Genomic DNA, 19,908 nt, shown 5'->3' on the forward strand with positions numbered 1-19,908 from the left:
TCTACCCTTGCTATGGCTCTGTGACTGAACTTAAAAATTTTCAAAAAATTTAAGTTCAAACTTTATAATAAACTAGTTTTGCATTTAAAAGTCTGCACGTGACCTTCAATTTTTGAAAAAATGATTAAAATTTTGATATTTTAAAGAATTGCATTTTTCCTTCACCCTTATATTTTGGGTCAACTTAGGTTTGATCGAGCTACCACGTGGCAGCCCCTGATTGGCTGACCTCTATCCAGTCACCTGCCACAAATACAGTGCCACATCATCATACCTGGGGCCTAGTGCCACATGTCGCCTTTCTGCATTCTCCCACTATTTAACTAGTGTGCAACTTCGAAATGCAGGTGTGTGCTATCCGTCGGATCTACCACATGGCTGCATCCTGTGCATCCACTGTTTGATCTTCTATATGGTACCATGTCATCTCCAAGTAGGACCTGCTGCCACTTGTCCAAATTTTGCATGCTCGCATTGCTTAAATTGTGAGCATTTTGGTTTTGCGGGTATCCCCCACCGTAAGATCTTCCATGGGCATCATCTCATGCTTAAATTGTGAGCATTTTGGTTTTGCGGGTATGCCCCCACCGCAAGATCTTCCATGGGCATCATCTCATGCCTTGTACGTGCATATTTGTTTAAAAAATTTCAAATGTCAGCCTGCCAGATGGCATCATCCATAGCCCCATTTGGGCACTACCTTTTCAAAAGGCTGTGTCTTTATGACACTAGGTATATGTTGTTGTTTTCTATTTAAACTCATAAAAATTTCAACCCACGAAAAATGTGGGATATTGGCTTTAAAAGAAAAGCTTCTCTCCTCCTACAAATGTTCAGACGCCTCCAATCTCAGAGCTTATGGGGTTCCTTCATGCTCAGTGTAGATCTTTCTTTAATGCTGCATCCAAATTCAAAACCGCTACCTCATCTCTTTGCTTTCGTGTGATCGACTTCCCTTTTATTTGCGCAGGGTCTGCTCAACGTCTTCCATGATCTTCTTGTTTTGGGTGGCTTCATCTTTTATTATGGTCTCAGCCACTATTTAAACATCGAATAGAGCCGCCCCTTTGCAATCTTGGCATGAAGTGCTTATTTTTTATATGTCTCCCTACCGCTTCTCCTCTGTTCCTAATTGGCGCTCTGCCCTGCAGCTTCCATTTACTATTAGCTGTGGATGCTTTCTTTTTCGCTGACTCCTTTTCATTACTTCATGGCACTGGCATGGCCATTGTCTCCTTGCTTCTCTGCACACATGGAGCTTTTGTTACTGTGTTTCCTTTTAAATGTGTCCAGCTCCCTTGCATTGCACAAGATCCTCCTAATGATTGCGTGAGTCTCTTTCTTGACCGGCTCCCCATTCACGTCCCCTGCTATTTTGACTGTGCTTTCTCTTCCATGGCACTGCTTTTCTTTGCATATATCACTTAAGAGAATTTCATGATATTTCAAGACTTTGGATGGGAGCTTGCAGCTGAGAAAGATTGGAATGTTGTGGTTGAAAACATAGCTTGGCAAACATTTTACAATCTGTGCTCCTAGTCATATCATGGTAAAGTGGTGATGCATCGTACTTCAATACATGGGTTGCTTTTGTGTGGAATTTGAAAACCCTCTGGCACTAGTTTGTCTTTATGCGTGGAGAGTTTCTTTTGAAACACTGGCTTCATTTCTAGGTGGCTTCTTTCCTAGATTGGGCGTGAGTCTCTTCTTTGCTACTCCTCATGCAAGCTTTCTTTTGTTTAACATAGACTTGCTTTTGTCAATGCCTACGTGAGATGCCCTTCCTTATTTTCATTGCATGAGATTGTCTTATCTTCTCGTGGGTTCTCTGCTCTTTCATACGGCTGAGTCTTCAATCAGTAGGTTCTCCTTCATACAACCTATTGCCTTCTCAAAGCCATGGTTTTCATACCTCCCCACTTCGTGGTTTCATTCCAATGCCAGGTGTAAGCTCTGAAACATGGAAGCTCCTTCTAATTTTTTTGACTACTTATTTCATGCATGAACAATTTATAGGCTATAGTAAAATATATCCTAAGCTTGTGAGACACTTATAACCACTTCATACTTTGCATTCAAGCATTCATGCCGCGAGCCTTTATGGATGGAATTTTTTCTTTCTTGCCTGTATATTCCTTTCCTCACAATGCTTGGATATTTTGACATGAGTTCCTCTATCTCTACTCTGAGTATAAATGTTACTATCATTCTATCCTTTAATAAAAGAACAATGCATTTCTTCATATCTATCTTTGGCCAATAATGCAAGAAGCTTAACTAATTTTTAAAATCAAGGAAGTATAAGCCTGACCATTGGCTTCCCCTTTGAAAATTAAGTATAGCTCCAACTATTTATCATAAATCTTGTCACCTCCCCATGTATTTATTAGATTTTACAAACAAACCAAGTCGATCATTTGATAATTGACTTGCCTGTCGAATAAATGACGCTGACACCTTGATCTAGCAGTATGGGCAGTGGGATAAAGAGGAAAACTTATATCTTTAGGTTATTTTTATAGCAACAACCAAAACATTATTATTATTAGCTCTTGAACTTATGTCACTTCCAATCTTGTTCCAATCAATCTGCAGAAATTAGTCAGGCCCAAAGTGGGTCCAGTTAAATTTTTTTTGTTTTCAAACAACTGAACTGGCAAACTGATCCATTCATCACCTGATACTGATTAGAATAAAGTTTGATCACTGAACTGCCAATTAAAACTCATTTATCACCCTTTTGCAGATTGTCAACTTTGTACCAAGAGGTCCTTTGACTGGCCTTAAAAATTGACCAAAACACCTGATCGGGCTCTGGGATCTGACACACTGATTCTTTGCTCCACACTCCTGCACCATGTCAAATCTCATCTCATGAAGAATTCGAGGTCAAAAGATATTTACTGTCAAAGTTGACCTCTTAAAATCTCCTGCAGATAAACATGTTAGAAAACAATAAATTGAGTTTGGATTTGGCTTTGAAAACTAGACAAATGGACACTTGGGAAGATGAAAACTGAGGCGTTAGTTCACTGTCATGAGGACAGCCTAAATTTGGAATTTGGGATCATGACGAATAATTGGGCGCATATGGTGATCAGTCAAAGTAGGCTACTCAAAATTTGACAACTGGAAACACTGGCAGAAAACAATTTTTTGCAAATGGAATTGACCTGAAAAAGTGTGCAAATGAATTTTTCATGACTTGCAAACTGGCACACTTAAAGTATTTTTGTAGTACAAAATAGTGGTACAATCCATTCGATCTCACCTATCATGGATTAGGAGATATGACATCATGAACAGGGCTTTCGACAAATTTGCATGTGTTGATACCAGTAAAAAGATAGAAATTGCATTTGGAATCGTGTTTGAAAACTGATCAAACAGATTCATAATAAGTTGAAACTTGAAACATAATAAGTCTTTGACATCTAAAATGTAGTTCAAAAAGAAATTTAGCATTTTGGTCAATTGGTCAAAAGTTATTACAGGTCAAATAGGGCTTCCTAGAATTCAAAAATAATTGCAAAAGCATGAAAACAGTAACTGATCAACTTTGAGGGGTTCGAAACCTATTCAAAAGGACTCAAAATGACTTGAAATCTGAAATATAGGTTCTTGGATATGGACACTAGACACTCCCAAAGTGGTGAATCACAAAACATTTTTGGGCACAAGATATTCAATGGTAAACACAACCTCCAATCGTTGTTTGATACTTACGTGAAAATACAGATTGGGCAATTTCTCAAAATGGGACTTCACAGAATGGCTCAGAATAGCGATTTAACTTCATGAAACAAGTGGATAGGCTGAATGGAAGGTGTTAGAAACATTAAACACCTCACAGGGCTCAAAGGTATAGCCAGGTACAATCTCATCAGAAAGCATTTATCGGGCTCGATTTTCTCAATAGTGCTCAAAATTCGGGGCTACAATTTTGAGCGCCAACATATCCAATGGCCAATAAGTTCCTAACAACTTCAAAAGATAAAAAGCTCCATGATCAAATACTTTGATACTTCCTCTATTCCAATAGAATCATAATCTTACCATTCATAAATTGAATGACTCCAAACATGGAAGCTCACAAACTAAGCTCAAACAAATAACACAAATTCATAGTAGTCAATAATTAATCTATTATAGCATTTTTAATCCACATTTCTCAATGTGTTCTTGTGAAAATTTCCGTTTTACAAATGGCGTAATCATGTTATTTGTAAGTTTAAAAAGTAAGCTTGAATAATGGAAGAGCTATTCTATGTTCTAAAATTCTCATATCACTAATTCTAATGTGAAGATGCCTATAATATTTTAATTTAAAATAAAACTTGACTGAGACCCAACTCACTCTAATTTTATTTGTATTTCACTCTCCCACTCAATCTAGAATGTTAGGAAAGTCCAGTTGACTCTCATAAACATGGCAAGAAATATCACAATTATAAATGAAACATTACTATTGATGAAGCATGCTAAATATAACTAAAATAATAGAATTATGCTCATCACCTTGTCGAAACCTCACTCGAGATCAACAATCAGCATCCAATGAGAGAAAGTCATCACTCACCCATACCTCAAGGCATCAATTGAGGAAAATTGAACTATCAAGCAATAACACTCATCCAAGAGAGCAACAATCAGCATCCAACAAGAGAAAGTCAACAGACTTGATATTTACAAGGTGGGCATAGTGGCATAGTGGCACAAGAAGATACATATTTTTCATCCTCATCATTAAAAAAGGGCCACTATAAAATCAAACATATATGTAGTGAATGCTCAAGATATCTATGCAAAGATATAAATTCAACATGACTATCAACACCATATCAAAAGATATCATTATTATATAAGGAAGACAATACAAAAACAAATTCCTTATCATTTGAAAATTACAAAGCATTGGTTCTTTGAAAAGAATTGATGATATCCATTACAATATCTATTCTGCATTGGGAGACAACCTTATACAAGAAATCATACATAGAATTTTCGATAATAATGGAGCCATATAATGGTATTGAGAACTTCTAGATTTAGAAATGTACATAGAACCATCAAGTGACAAACAAGGTATGATATCCAACAATAGATTGGAATGGAATAGCAATGTCAATTCTAACAGTTCATGATTTGAAGTATATACAGAGGCAAAGAACCACACCACAAAAAATGGGAATTAACTATTTCAGGCTTAGCTGGAACATGAACTAATATGAATAAAAGGAGATTGCAAAAGTGGAAAGCAGAGTATATAAAAAGACAATTGATTGTAAGATACTATGGTAGCAACATTACATTTGGGAAGCTTGCAAGCAGAACACATTTGATACATTACACCTGTGATCATCTTGGCAGAAGCAATATCAGAAATTAAATAGTGGTTGTGATTGGTATTGGTAGCTTACTTCAAGATTATCATCAACAATCAATGTTAAAACATTAAGATCAATTAACGAATACAGTGAAACAGAGATAGAGCTATATATTATATGTTGTGAATAATCGGATCTATTCTACACCAAAATGATACATTGCAACCATATCCCATATTTGTACCAAAATTAAGATGTATTGAGACACATGAGTGATGTCTCATTATATGAGTCACTCAATAAGAAAAATCTCTCATAGTGTTAAGAGAACTAAATTAATATCTTTGAAGGCTTAATGGGGAAAAGTATCTTTCACTTTGAAGTTCAGAGAACATTGTCTCTATATTTCAAGCAACCTAACAAGGGACATGACATTGCTATAGAGCTCCAACATCAACCAATTTCATAAGTAAAGGATATTTACTATTATTTGATATTTAGTGATGGTAGCTAAATATTTTATGTTTGAAAACTCACCCAAAAGGGATTATGCCAAAAAATTATAATAATATATTACCAAAGTCCATATCATTATCTTATAATACACAAGAGAGGTGCCAAGAAATAACAATTAAATAAAATTATTTTCACTTTTGGCAAAGTGCCAATATAATGTTTGATCTTGTTGGGAAGAGGGAAAATTGATGGCTACAAGCATGGAAAGACATTATTACCTTGTGTTGTAAAGAGACATGAGGAATTATGTCTAAGGGTTGTGGTACAATAGTAATTCATCAAGAATTTATTACCAGTGGCCCATGTTTGAATCTCGAGGTTGCTTGAACAATGTGATCCCCCAAGTCACACAATGCCCCAGATTTTCAGAGCATCAAAAGGAGAGATTATCTTAGTAGTAAAAATGATGTTTGACAAACTAATAAATTATGGTTAGACATTTTGAGCCTTCAATTCAAAAATCTATAGGTGGAATCGCATAAATCATCTACTAGTAACTACCACATAAGTAATAACAGAATGATGTTGAGCATCAAAGAAGATTGTTTCTAGGACATTTAGTCAACTATATAACTTTCTCTTTGAGCACAAAGTGCATCCACCTTGTAATGCTAAAGTTAATTAGAATGCATCATTGGTGCTTAAGTAGGCTTTCACGCTCACTAACTCAACAACTCTGGTTTTTTCGCATTCTAGTTGGTTTCTAAATGTGGAAGAACATTCAAACAGCAAAATAGTCAACACGTACATAGGATTTGATGAGAGGGAGCCACATACTAAGAATGTGGGCAAAGACCACTAATTGGCAACTAGACACCCAGACATTTGAGGAATAGTTTCAGACGGGCAAGGGAATAGAAGGCACCATAATAATAGGATAGAGCTATCTCCCAAATTGATAGCAGTATTGATCACAAACATATTTCTTCACCTCTCATCACACAAGAATATTATCTTGGTGTTTTTTTCAAACTCCTAATGGACAAGATAAGGGGAGTATTCCTCTATAAATCACTCTTTTGATTCTTCAATTTTCATTGAGAATTAGTATTAATAATTTGAAGGATTTAGTATATAAATACCAGATACCTAGTGAGTTGAGATTTACCATATGGACTCAAATCTGATATGCATGTTCTTTTTTGTTCACTTGCTAGTCATAGGTAGTATACTTGTATTAGGCTTTTGGCATTTATGGTACTTGTGCAGACAACTGATACCCATGAAGAAATAGGAGCATTTTTTTCAAATGATCCATAGTTAGTGAGTGAACTAATGAAAGTCCTATAGTTTGAGGACCTAATTCCTAAAAATATTAGGGCATTAGCTATGTGGGCTTTAAGTTACCAGTTTGTAGCAATATTTTCATCCCAATAGAGGAGTCGAGTGTTGAATGTTCCAAACATAGCTAGCAATGTAGCCAATCGCGTGTTTCTATTGAGCTTTCTCCAAAACGCTATGATGTTATTGACTACAACATAAGCATGCTCGATTTCATTATTGGAAGGTACTTTATACTATTTCTTGGCCCATATTACATCATCATCAGCTTCTCCAAGTCCTACAAGAGAAATAGGGTTGATTCCAACCCTTCTTCCTTTGTTAGAGGACATAAATCCTACTCACATGCATCTTGTTGTATATGGTGTGAAGATTCTCTAAAAGTTTATGGATTACAATAGTCCTGTAGTTACACTATTTAGGGACCTTAGGGGTCTAGATAATTCTATAAATATTGATGAATTATGCAATTTTGAACCTAGAAATGATCTGCATCTCTTTCTGTGCACTGATGTTTCATCAAGGAGTAACTGGCCTAAAAAAGGTTGTCTGTAATATTCATGTTGCAGGTACCACTAGCAACACAAAATCTCCTTTCAAAAGCTAGACCAAGGCTGGTAAATTTTGCAATCCTCTCAACAATCTATAGTTATTAGCAAACAAAAATACCATAATCTAGATTCTAAACAATCAACTCATCAAAACTAAGCCTATGTGAATGTGATTTTACATTGCAAGTGTGTTGAAGCTATGAAAATATTGCAGTTGGTTGTCTCACAAAAAGGAATTCATAGTAGGAATAGGAGTCTCATGTAGAAGTGTCCTTGGGTAAAATAGCAACCCAACAACCCCCCAAAAATAGAAAATTACAAGCATAGTCATGTTCAAGCTTGATAAAAATAACAATGAGTGAAATTGTTTGATAATAGTCATTGTCACCACAAAAATTCATTATGTAGCAGCCTTGCAATTGAAATGTAAAGTCATTTGTAGTAGTTATCCAATTGCTATATAAGTTGTTTACAGCAATTAGACAACTGCTATGGAAAATCCATTTGCAGTAATTAGACATCTTCTATAGGATGTTGTTAGCAGCAATCACAGATTCGTTGCAGAAAGTTAGTCACGGTAATTACATGGGAGCTTCTTCGATAATATATTCAAAGGAAAATAATATTGTTCTAATAGTTTCCTCAAGATAGATTGTGTAGGCCTTGAAATCTTCTGAGTGGGGAACACTTCCTGCCACTAACACATTCAATTTTGTGCCAGAATGAAACACTCACTCCTATTGATGAATATCAATTAGTAGGATGGGAACATGAAGAGTCCATGTGGAGGAGACACTTTTTTATTCACAAAGAGCATCATAAAGATGTCATGGATGGGATATAATGACTTAGAAGATAAAAATTACAAAACTAGGGAATTTACAGTCTGCTCATCATTGCTTGAGCAGAGAACTTTACAACAGTTACAACTATAGAAGTGTAAGAACATGAAGTTAGTGTTATATGAAAGGTTAGAATAGAAGGCAATGAGTTGATCAGCCAAAATGCTAAAAGCCAAATCTTTGTATTAGCTTCTCAAATTATTTTGGGAGGTTAATTTGCCACAGAGAAAAATAGGGTAGACAATCTATAGATGTTGTAGCATGTTTGCAGTGTTAAAGTCACTTACAATTGAGTTTCAATCGCTTAAGGTAGCATATTCTGTATATGTAGTGGTGAGTGTTGTAACTATTGGTAGCAATCAATTTTGAGGGAATAAAATTAGTACCATTTTCTGTCCTGTGACATACACTTGTCTATAGCATTTGTGAGTTTTTGTAACTCTCACTAGAAAGCTATTATGCAAGAATAAAATCAGCATTATGTCCAGTTTTGCAACAAGAACTAGACATAGCATTTTTGGCTTGCTATATTCATCTCACCTATTTTCAACATCATTGACCTTGTTAGAGAATTCCCCTTAGATAGTTAGTGGCATGTTCCCAGAAGGTAAGATGGACTGCCATACCTTTTAGAGTTAAATATTAACAACCTCTCTTCTCTTCATGAGGTGGAATTAGAGGAGCATTTTATTTTCTGGTGTCCACTATGGAAGTTACAGTTACTATTGGTTAAACAAATATTTTAATGGCTCTCTTTCCACCTTCTTCCAATACTTTGATCTAACACATTTAGCCATTTTTCTTCAAGAGATCTCTAGAATTAGGCATAAGTCAATTTGTGGTGAGCCCAAATCTACCAAGTTGATTACTTCTTTATCTCAATACATCACTATTGTTGGAGGCATTATGCACCCTTTACACTTTTGATTTGCAGTTAGATGGTTGCAGAACAATAGAGAAACCTTAACTCTAATTAGTGGTTGCAGCTTTACCCTGTCTCAGTGTGAAGGAATCTCTCTCTCACCTTCTTTCCATGGGGCTATCATAGCATTAACTACCTCCTACGATTATCCGACCTAGCCCTCTTAGCTTGGGACTCTCCCCAACAAGAACTCTTAGACAGTGTATTTCTGCTCCCATTATGAATGATGACATTTTCATTGGCTCCTTTATCATTGTCCTACATCATTGACACAAGAACTGCAATCTAAGTTACCCATTTGGGTTCAAAGAACCAATTCACCAGTACAGCAAAATTTTGAATGGGATTTGGATTTGCTAGTACAAAAACATGTAAAAATTATATGTATGCGGCCTAGAAGCATATATTAAGAATAGAATGCCATAATGTATCATAAAAACAACAAAACACTACAAGCTTGCAATCATATCATTGCATCAACATGAAAATATTAAAATGATAATACTAAGTTGAAGTATCATTATTTTGGCTTTCAACAATTGGAACTTATACTTGTAGACACCTAAAAACCTTTAGAAAATAAAGTATTTTTATTTTCTGAAAAATTCCTGATGACATCATCATTTATTAATTAATTAATTATTTAATTAATTTATTTATTTTTATGCCATTAAATTCCTTTATCTTAATTAAAAATATTTAATTAAGGAATCCCTCCCAAAAATGTTTAAATCTTATTTAAACATTATTTCCTTATTTATTAATTATTTAATTAATAAATTGACCAAAAAACTCAAAATAAATAAAAAATTTATTTTTTGCCCAAAACTTGGTCAATTTCCTTAAGACCACTAACCTCTTCCAAAATCTTCTAATCCTTCTTTAATTTTGATTAAAGGCTAATCCCATCATTTCCTACCCCTAATCCCAACTCAAAATATTTAATTAAGATTAAATATTAATCCTCATGTTTATTAAAAAAGTTTTAATAAATATCTCCTCAACCCAAACCCTTGAAATAAATAAAACTTTATTTATTTCCTAAAAATCTAATTTACCCTCATCCTAAGAAATTCTAGACTCTTCTAGAAAGTCTTCATCCTCATCCTAGGAAATTCTAGACTATTCTAGAAAGTCTTTATCCTCATCCAAAGTCTAGACTCTTCTAGAAGATGTCTTTAAACCTAATCCTAATCCCCTCCTAACCTTGTCACATTCCCTAAACATGGGTTAAGACTTACTAACCCAAGCCAAAGTTAACAAATATCTCCTCCTTCACCCACCCTCATTAAATGCCATCCACTTGCCTATCCCTAAGCTAATCATAAACCATCCTAATCCATCCTCTAATCATTTGCACAATCCTAAGCAAGCTTAAAACCTTCCTAATCAAGCCCAAGTCGAAATTCCTCTCATCTCCTTCAAAATATCCCAACCATAAAACTTTATGAAGCCCACTAGGCCATAAATGACTCTTCCAAGCCCTTTTATTGCTCTTACAAGCCATTATGAGGGTCTTTATGAAGATTTTATCCCTTGAGCCTCCTTTGTTGACTCATCCTTCCCCTTTCCTCCATCCTCTCACCTTGTGACATGTGTCACTCCTTGATTGGTTGTAAGGAAGCATAATCCATGTGCTCTCCTCTCATGCAATTTGAGCTTTCCATAAGCTTTTTCCCATCCTTTCATCCTAGCCCTTGATCCCTCAAACCCTTTGCTTATTTAAGGAATCCTCTCCCAAGCCATTTTAACACAATCCATGAAGTAAAGTCATAATGCCATTTTGAGAAGCCATTTTACATCAAAACCATACACTCACACCCAAATTCCAACTCCATTTGAAGCCCTTTTTGAAGCATAAAAGCTTGAGCATACATCCTATCTATTTAGACAAAGCTACTCAACAAGAGAGCTTCTCAATGAGAGAGCCCATTAATGGCTCATATTCTCAATTGAGAGCTCATCTTAGTCTATCTTGAAGTTTATGAATTTTGTTTAGTTTGTAGAAACTTTATTTAAATTTGGTTTCTATTAGCATACTAACATTGCTCATATACATTTTGGCACGCCCGGTGGGACCCCGCATGGGTCATCTTCATTAGCTTTTTTAGTCAAGTTTTGTATGTCATTTGCTAATTTTGGCTAATTTTGCTTGTTTTTGTGATTGGTAGGATTGTATAAATTAGTTTTGTAGGTCCACATGAGCATGAAGAAGACAAAGGAACTCATAGTCTATCTCATAGTATTTGCAGATTTTTCAAGCTTATAGGTGGACAAAGCACTTGGAATTCTTCTTCCTCTTCCTGTCTATATTCTTCTTATTCCATCTACTTCTTCTTCTTCTTCTTGTGGGAGATCTTGGCCATTTTTTTTAAGGAATAAAAATCATACACACTTATTTTTAGTGCTTAAAATGAACCCTCAAATCATACTTAAATCCATTAAAAAATTAAAAATTTGCAAAAAAGAAAAAAACTTTTAACAAGTTAAACTAAACCAATCCAATCATTTGCATCCTTGCAACATCAAGGCAAGGTTTTAGATGCACTCATGCAAAGTTAGGAACACTTCATTTTTGAGAATTTAAAAAGAACTTCAAGTTTCCATTTCAAAAGGTTCAAAATCAACACTAAGTGCACACTAAAATTTAAATCAAACTCAAAGCATCAATCAAGGATAAAATGAACCTCATTTGCAAATATTTTTAAGTCCTTTTAAAAATCTCATGAAAACTAAGAGTCCTAAATGGTTGCCAAAAATTGTCCTAAAAGCTTTGTTATTTGTTCCAAACAAATGTCTTGTTGCAAAATCTTGACTGTTTCTTAGGTTTTTCATGCATCAAAACAATCTAGGAATATCATTTTTGGGCTTAAAATATGCAAACTAGAACACAAAATCTTGAATGAAAACCAAAGTCCAAAGAGTCATTTTCACTTTTGAGTCCAAAACAATCTTGAATGATCTAAGGTTAAAACAAAGTACTTCAAAGTTCTTAAAACAACACATAAAATCTCAATCTTGAATGCTCAAAGGAAAAAACTTGAATGTTTAATCACTTGTCTTTGAATGCATGTTGCTAAAATCACTCTTGAGTGCCATGGATTAAAATCAAGTTTTTTTTTTTTATGAATGCATGATTAAAACAACAAATCCAATCTTGAATGACATAGATCAAATAATCATCTTTTGGGGCATAAAAAGAATCCACATTTTTGAAATCTTCTAAGTTATAAAAACTAATAAAGACACTTTTAGTAAGTTTGTAGTTGGACTCACCCTCTTTAATCACCCATCACTTTAACCATTGGTTGCAATCTCAGCGCCATCTATGGGGATGGGTCTACCTAAGAGGGTGTTAAGTGCTCCACAAAGATCAAACTCCACTCACTTGGGTCTTTAGTGGTTTTTCTAAGTTAGAAAATTCTTTGAATGCGCATTAATCTCACTCACACTTCATTTGGGCATAAAAATTGGATAAATCTTGACGTGGAGGGCCTCCGGGCACGCGCTTGGCAATCGAGTTTCACACATCTTTGTTTTGGGCTTAAAAAAAACTCACACTCAATCTTGAATGCCTAACAATCAATGAACATTGCATGGTTTGGACACATTTTCAATAACGCTCGCATTTCTTATGTTGATATAGATATGAGTGACCAAGTTAATGTTTTTGTAGGTAAGATTTAACCTATGCACCAGGGACCACTGCAAGGGATCCAAACTCAGAGGAGAGTTCTTTTTTGTCAAGATTATCATTAATATTTTTCTATTACCATAAGTTTGGAGGTGACATCTTTTCTTTTGGAGTCACACTAATGAATGAACTTATTCATAAAGATCCAAATTGTTTCCCAATGCTTCATGCAGTAGGACTTCCCACTGATTTTTTGGATGCTATTTTAGAAGACTTGTTCTTGCCTTCTTCAAAAGAACTTTGTTGTATCCTTAATGGTCTGGATGCTCTATGTCTCAATAATGTTGGGTTGTAGGAAATTACTAAAAGAGATGCTTTGCAATTTCTTGTAGGTGTCTTCACATCAAGGAAGTATTTGCTATCGCTTAATGAAGGGGTTGCTCCTTTGGCTAATGCAATGAAAGAGTTAATGTGCCATGTTCCATCTCACAAATGTGTTTCACTCTATGTCAGCCTGTTAATAAAGGCTTCTCCTACAATAATTGATAAGGATAGCAACTTGGAGGTGTCAAAAAATTAGTTTAAGAGATCATTCTCATAGGTTGGTAATAAATCAAGCCTTCTGTTGCATCTTAGGCTACAATAGTTGAGGATGACTATGCTTGAACTTAAATAATACTAAATTTTATTGCTATCTCCCAAACAACTTTTGGCAATCTATCTTGGTTTATTCTAAGATGCTACAAGAGGGCATGACAGTTAGGATCCACACTTCTCCCAACATAATCTTCCCCAAATAGAGCATGTGCTTTAAGGAGTATACCCTACTCATAGGTTTTGTTTGCCATACTTTCCCCAACTCAATCAACAAGACATTTCACATAAACTATAAAGCGTTCAAGCTTGGTGTTTCTTTAGAACACATCCTCAGATGTAGTCCAATTTGGGTGACCTCCATTATCAACTTGTGCCCTTTTGTCTTCTCTTATTTCTTCTATTATCATTCAATTTCTAGTTAATAAAATGTCTTTGAAAGAATTTTATTTAAATTTAGAATTTAGAACTTTTTGTTTACCTAATTTAATATTCACTTAAGTTATGTGTCATAGATCTTTACAGATCAAGGAACCACATTAGTGTGAATGTTTATAATAGTAGAACATAAGTGTGCAGTCCAAGAAATAGAATCACATACTAATATTTAAACAACTATAAATAGTTTTGACCATGTCTATGCTGGTTGTGGATTTTTTTCAACTTCCTCCAAGTTCATAACCATCAACTTTCAAAATATTGGTGCATGTCATATGGAGGTGCATATTAGGACCACCAACACCAGTCATATTAGAAGGAATGCTTTTTCATCTCTTTTTGGGAATAGATAACTAATTCTTTCTAAGAATAGATAACTAATTGGAATGTCTTGAAGTGGGAAATAATCTTCAATGGAGCAGCAAATACAATTTCTCAAAAATATTAGTTAAAAAGGCTGAGGTTTTGAATTCTAAGATTGGTTGAGACTTTAAGGAAGGGAAAGGACACCCTTATCTAGAGAAGAGTATCTAAGTGGGGATAAGGGATCCTGAGAAGTTGTTTTAGGCTTTCAGAAAAGTAGAAATAATGGAAGCTGAAAGATTGTCTAGAAAGAAAATACTTGAAGGCTTAAAAAGTTCAATCTGTTCCCTTCCACTAAGAGGCCTACTTCAAAAAGTTAAGGATTTTTGCTATGGGAGGATCCTTAGCACAAATTGTCATGGCCCTGCCATGAGGAGAAGACAACAATATATTCACTATGAAAATATAATACCAAATGCTATCAAATAATTTGCACTGATATCATAAACGATATGTTAGATTTGGCTTTTGCTTGACTGGTTACATTTTTAACAAATGCAAGAGTATTCTCATGGTTTCATGGCAATAGTTGTAGTTGTGGAGATAGCTGCAGTAATAGCTAGGATTTACAAAGAGACAATCTTCAATGGTCTAAAGCATTCACACATAATCTATTCACCACTGCATGCAATCTTTTGCTTATGTTAATTTTCTTGGTCATTCTTATTATTTGTTAGAGAAGTCATTTTCCTTGTATGCATTACAGTAGATCAGTTGTACATAAAATCACTAATTTTCTTTCATTCATTATTGGCCTGGCAAACATAGGGGTCGACTTGAGGATGATATTGATATATCAAACAAATAGTAAACAAAAACTAGTTCTTTACTACATTTGGGGATTGACATGGAATGTAGTTGCTATTTCCATAAAGATTCATCTCAAGAAACCACCACCCTTAGTTGCCACTATCTAGTGGATTATTGAATTCATTTTAAGAATAGTAATAATGTTCAAATAAATATCAAGAATCTTTGAAGCTCACTCTTTCTCCCAAATAGAGCTCTAGATCTAACAAGATCTACAACCTGCTTTCTTCTATTCTACTGTAGTATTCTAACCATTAGATATTGGACTTTGTCTAGCCTAGTGAATTTGACTGAGCCCTTGCTCCATGCTACTAAATTAGAGGAAACCAAACTCAAAGTCACCCCTCTATATAAAGCTAGCATTTTTAGTCATATGACTTTCAGATGGCTCAATCCTTTTCTAAATCTAGGTTATTCAAAACCATTAGAGACTAGGGATATTCCACATTTAGTCCCTGAAGATGTGGCATCCACAACTAAAAGAGCATTTGTACAAGCATGGGAGCATCAAAGGAAATAGGGTCCACTAAATAGACCAGAAAATTTTAGAGCACTATCAAAATGCTATTGGAAGGATATGGTAGTCACAAGATTCTTCACATTTCTAAGATCAATTGCAATGATTTCAGGTCCCCTGTTTCTTCGATCATTTGTACAATTTGTAGGTGGAAAGTAAAGTTTTAGATATGAAGGATTCATTCTAGTGGGTGGTTTTTTTTAGTGAAGATTCTTGAGTCCTTTTCTTAGAGTCTATGGTACTTCAATTCCACAAGATTTGGTATGCGAATGCATTCTGCATTGTTGGCAGTTGTGGATTAGAAGCACCTCTAGCTATCAAACTTAGCAACACAAAGGCATGTTGCTAGTGAAATTGTAGACTATATTGTTGTAGATGCATACCGATTTGGAGAGTTTTCGTGGTGATTACATTGGGGTTGACCTATTCTATCTCAAATATTGGTTGCCATTGGCATATTTTTTGATACAGTTGGATTGGAAACCATTCCAGGCTTGGTCATCATTGTTCTTGCTATATTTCTTAACAAGCCACTAGCAAAATCTTTTCAGAAATGTCAATCTAAGTTCATGGCTACTCAAGACAAAAGGCTCAGATTTAGCTCAATTTTGTAATTCAAATCTTGAAAGTGAGACAAATACGAGAATCCTAGAGCCAATTTCAGCAATGCTAGGGTTTTAATCATTAAATTTATAGACAATTTGTCAACTTTTTCTCACTTGGATTTACAGATAAATTGTTAGCTTTTTCTCACTTGGATTTACATTGCTTAAGATTCAGAGAAGTCCTAATAGAAATATAACAAATTCATGGAAAATATCCTTCTCATCAGTTGGATAAATTTGACAAACAAAATTTACTTTTAATAGACTAATAGTAAAATAAAATGCAGACAATTACATGAATATACAGTACATTCTCCTTCTTGATAACTCTAAAAAGTAATTCCCTTTATTAGGTATGGTAGATTCTTATTGACTAGTTTCCAAATGTGAGAACCAGTGCAATATGGGAGAATAAGATATTTGACCAATACAGATAAATATTTGACATCAATGAATTTATATTTGTTTGAGTTTTTGACAAGGTAACTATGTTTTCATACCACAATGTTGACATGGAATTCAGTTTTCAATGCATGTAAAAAAAGTAAAAGCTATCTCTTAATATGTAGTCTATGTAGGAAATCTAATTTACTTCAGGTGTAGATCTGAATACTATTGTGGCTAACAATGATTTTCCATTTGATTTTATATTATTCACAAGAAAAATGAGGGTACAAAATTTTTCCATTTGTTGTCAGAAATAATTAATAAGAATTAAAATTGGAAATCAAAGATTATAAATCTCACTATGGAGGAGAAAAAACACCTAATAAGTAATGACAGAAAACTTGAAATTGTATTCATTGTAAATGAATGGTAAATCAATGAACTTATAGTGAATGATATGATTCCTACTCCCAAGCTTGTCAATATCCTACCTAGATACAAAATTGAGGAATCCTGCACCCAAATAGCAATAATCAAATTAACATATAAGTATATTATTTTCCTATACAAGCTACATAATTTCTGAGACTGAACTTTAAATTTAATACATGAAGTCATAATTCTAGGATGATTTTTTGTGGATCATGCCTATATGACACATAATTTTATTGATAGAAAAGTATAACTTGCCTCTACCAAAAAAATGGCTATTCACCCTAGAATGTTTGATATCAAGGCTGCAAATAGTGCCTATTTATATAAAGAGAAAACTCAGAAAAATATCAAAATCCATATAAGGGGCATCTTGCTTCAATTAATATTGAAAGGAATAAGTTAATTGATGTATCAAGCTATATTTTCCTTCAAAATTCATGTATTCCTAAGAATGTGCCCCTTTTCTTCCAATATGATCAGCAAGTAGCCCACTAATCATAGCCCCAATCATTGCCCCGACATTAGAAAGTGATACAGATAATTTAATAAAGAAAACCATAAAATTTAGCAATCAATTCATCAAATAATGGCATGCTTGACATTCCCAAGTCTAGTTGAGAGAGGAGCATACAATTTCCCAATAGTATGTAACATACCTCAAAAATGGTTAGGTTGAGATCATTCATGATACTACTCTCAGTAGGCGATGAATAGCCATTCTGCAACAAAATGACTAATATCAGTTTTCTTTGTTTAATCCCTTCCAAATAATACCAATTCATTAGTATTTTTACTCCATTTCTATTTTGTGCAATATGTGACACATCTGTAATCTTTAAATAAGTTATCCAAGTTCTTCTTGAGAGGATAAAATACACAAGAAGATTAGATCTATATTTTATGTAGATAAAAAAAAATTTGGCATGGTGATTTGCCTCCATACACTATGAACAAGGTAAGAAGTTATAATCTAATTATTAATTCTTTTTTGAAGTAGGTCCTTATTCAATGGATTTGATTTCCAGGCATTGAGGACTATGATAAATAATAGTGAGACATTTGTGAGATTTCAGCCAATTTAAGGTTGGTTATTAATCCCTTGTAGAATGAACTCAATTTTTGGAGATTGTTTTTCAAATTTTTATTTTGGTGATTTTATTGTCATTATTATTTTTGGTTTGCATGGATTAATTTGTGTTCTTTAATTCCTTACTAATTTTGGAAATTAGGAATTAGAGTGGTCATGCTTACATGATACTACTCGTTATGTTGGATAAGTCAAAAAAGAGGTACAAGCGTTAATGACTAGTTTGAGTAACCAATCATGTCACAACATTTTTAACTAACAAAAGAGCCCTCTTAATGGTGTACATGTGGGAGAAATTGAATTCCATGCCCAATTACTACTAGACGACAAGTTGAGATTTATTGGAGAGCTAAAGGAGGAGGGAAAGACTGGCATGGTGGGGGATGGAATTAGTGATGCACCAACATTAGCATTAGTAGACGTGGGGATAATTATTAATGTGGAGGGCTCTGCAATAGCCATGGAAGCTGCAAACATGGCTCTCATGTCTAATGATATAAGGAAGATTGTTGGTGCAGTGAAGAGGAAGATGGTGAAAACCAATTGGTCATTTCAGATTATGTACAAGACATTTACACTATGTATAGAGAAAGGGAGCACCTTAGTTGTGTTCCTTGAGATTATATGTGCAAATAAAAAGATATAAATGAGAGAATGAGGGGTATTATGATTGATTGGCTCATTGAGGTACATTTGAAGTTTGAGCTGTTGGACGAAACACTGTTCTTGACTATCAACATTATATATAGATACCTCTAAAAAGAAAAGGTAATGAGAAAGCATTTATAGCTAGTAGGGGTTACTACTATTCTCTTGGCCTACAAGTATGAGGAGGTCTCTATTCTCGTAGTTGATGATTTCATCCAAATTTTAGACAAAGCCTACACTAAAGAAGAAGTTTTACAAATGGAAAAATCAATGCTCAGTGTATTGGGATTTAATATGACAGTACCAACTCCTTATGTTTTCATCAAGATATTTCTCAAGGCACCTAAATTTGATGAAGAGTTGGAGACATTTTCCTTCTTCATGGAGCTCTATCTAGTGGAGTATGAAATGTTGAGGTACCCATTATCAATGGTAGTAGTTGCAGTTGTGTACACTAAATAGAGTTCCTTGTTGGAACAAGACCACAGAACATCATGCTGGCTACTTAGAAGGCCAACTTTGGGAATGTGCCAAGATGATTGTGGAATACCATTGCAAGGTAGGGTAGGGGAACCTAACATGTGTCCACAAAAAGTACTCATCTTCCAAATATGACTATGTAGCAAGGATAGAAAGGACTCTCATGATTGCAGATGAGATTTTATTCTAGACTAGACAAGTAAAGAGTTTAAGTTATTGTATATATAACATGAATTGTAGAGGGTCAAGTGGGGAGGATTATCTTATCTCTTCATTAACATGAAGAGAATGTGGATAACAATAATTTAGCAAAGAAACTACAACATTTTGTAGTCTAACAATACTGTTGTTGCAACTGTAATTTGGCTAACAATAATTTGGCTACTTTAGGGTGATTGGTGATCAATTGTGATAGTTGGAATTTTTAGTTTGCATGGAAATGGAAAAGTATACAAATTTGAACACCAATCT

General features: G+C 34.4%; 1 pseudogene; it reads left to right on the plus strand.

Moving 5' to 3' along the window:
• The window catches only part of LOC149549634 (cyclin-B2-2 pseudogene), a 55,925-nt pseudogene extending 36,298 nt beyond the window's left edge, over nucleotides 1-19,627 (plus strand).
• The last annotated feature ends 281 nt before the right edge of the window (nucleotides 19,628-19,908 follow it).

This window comes from Cupressus sempervirens, chromosome 7, assembly GCF_028749045.1.
Source record: "Cupressus sempervirens isolate cs-2001-9-10 chromosome 7, ASM2874904v1, whole genome shotgun sequence".
NCBI lineage: Eukaryota > Viridiplantae > Streptophyta > Pinopsida > Cupressales > Cupressaceae > Cupressus > Cupressus sempervirens.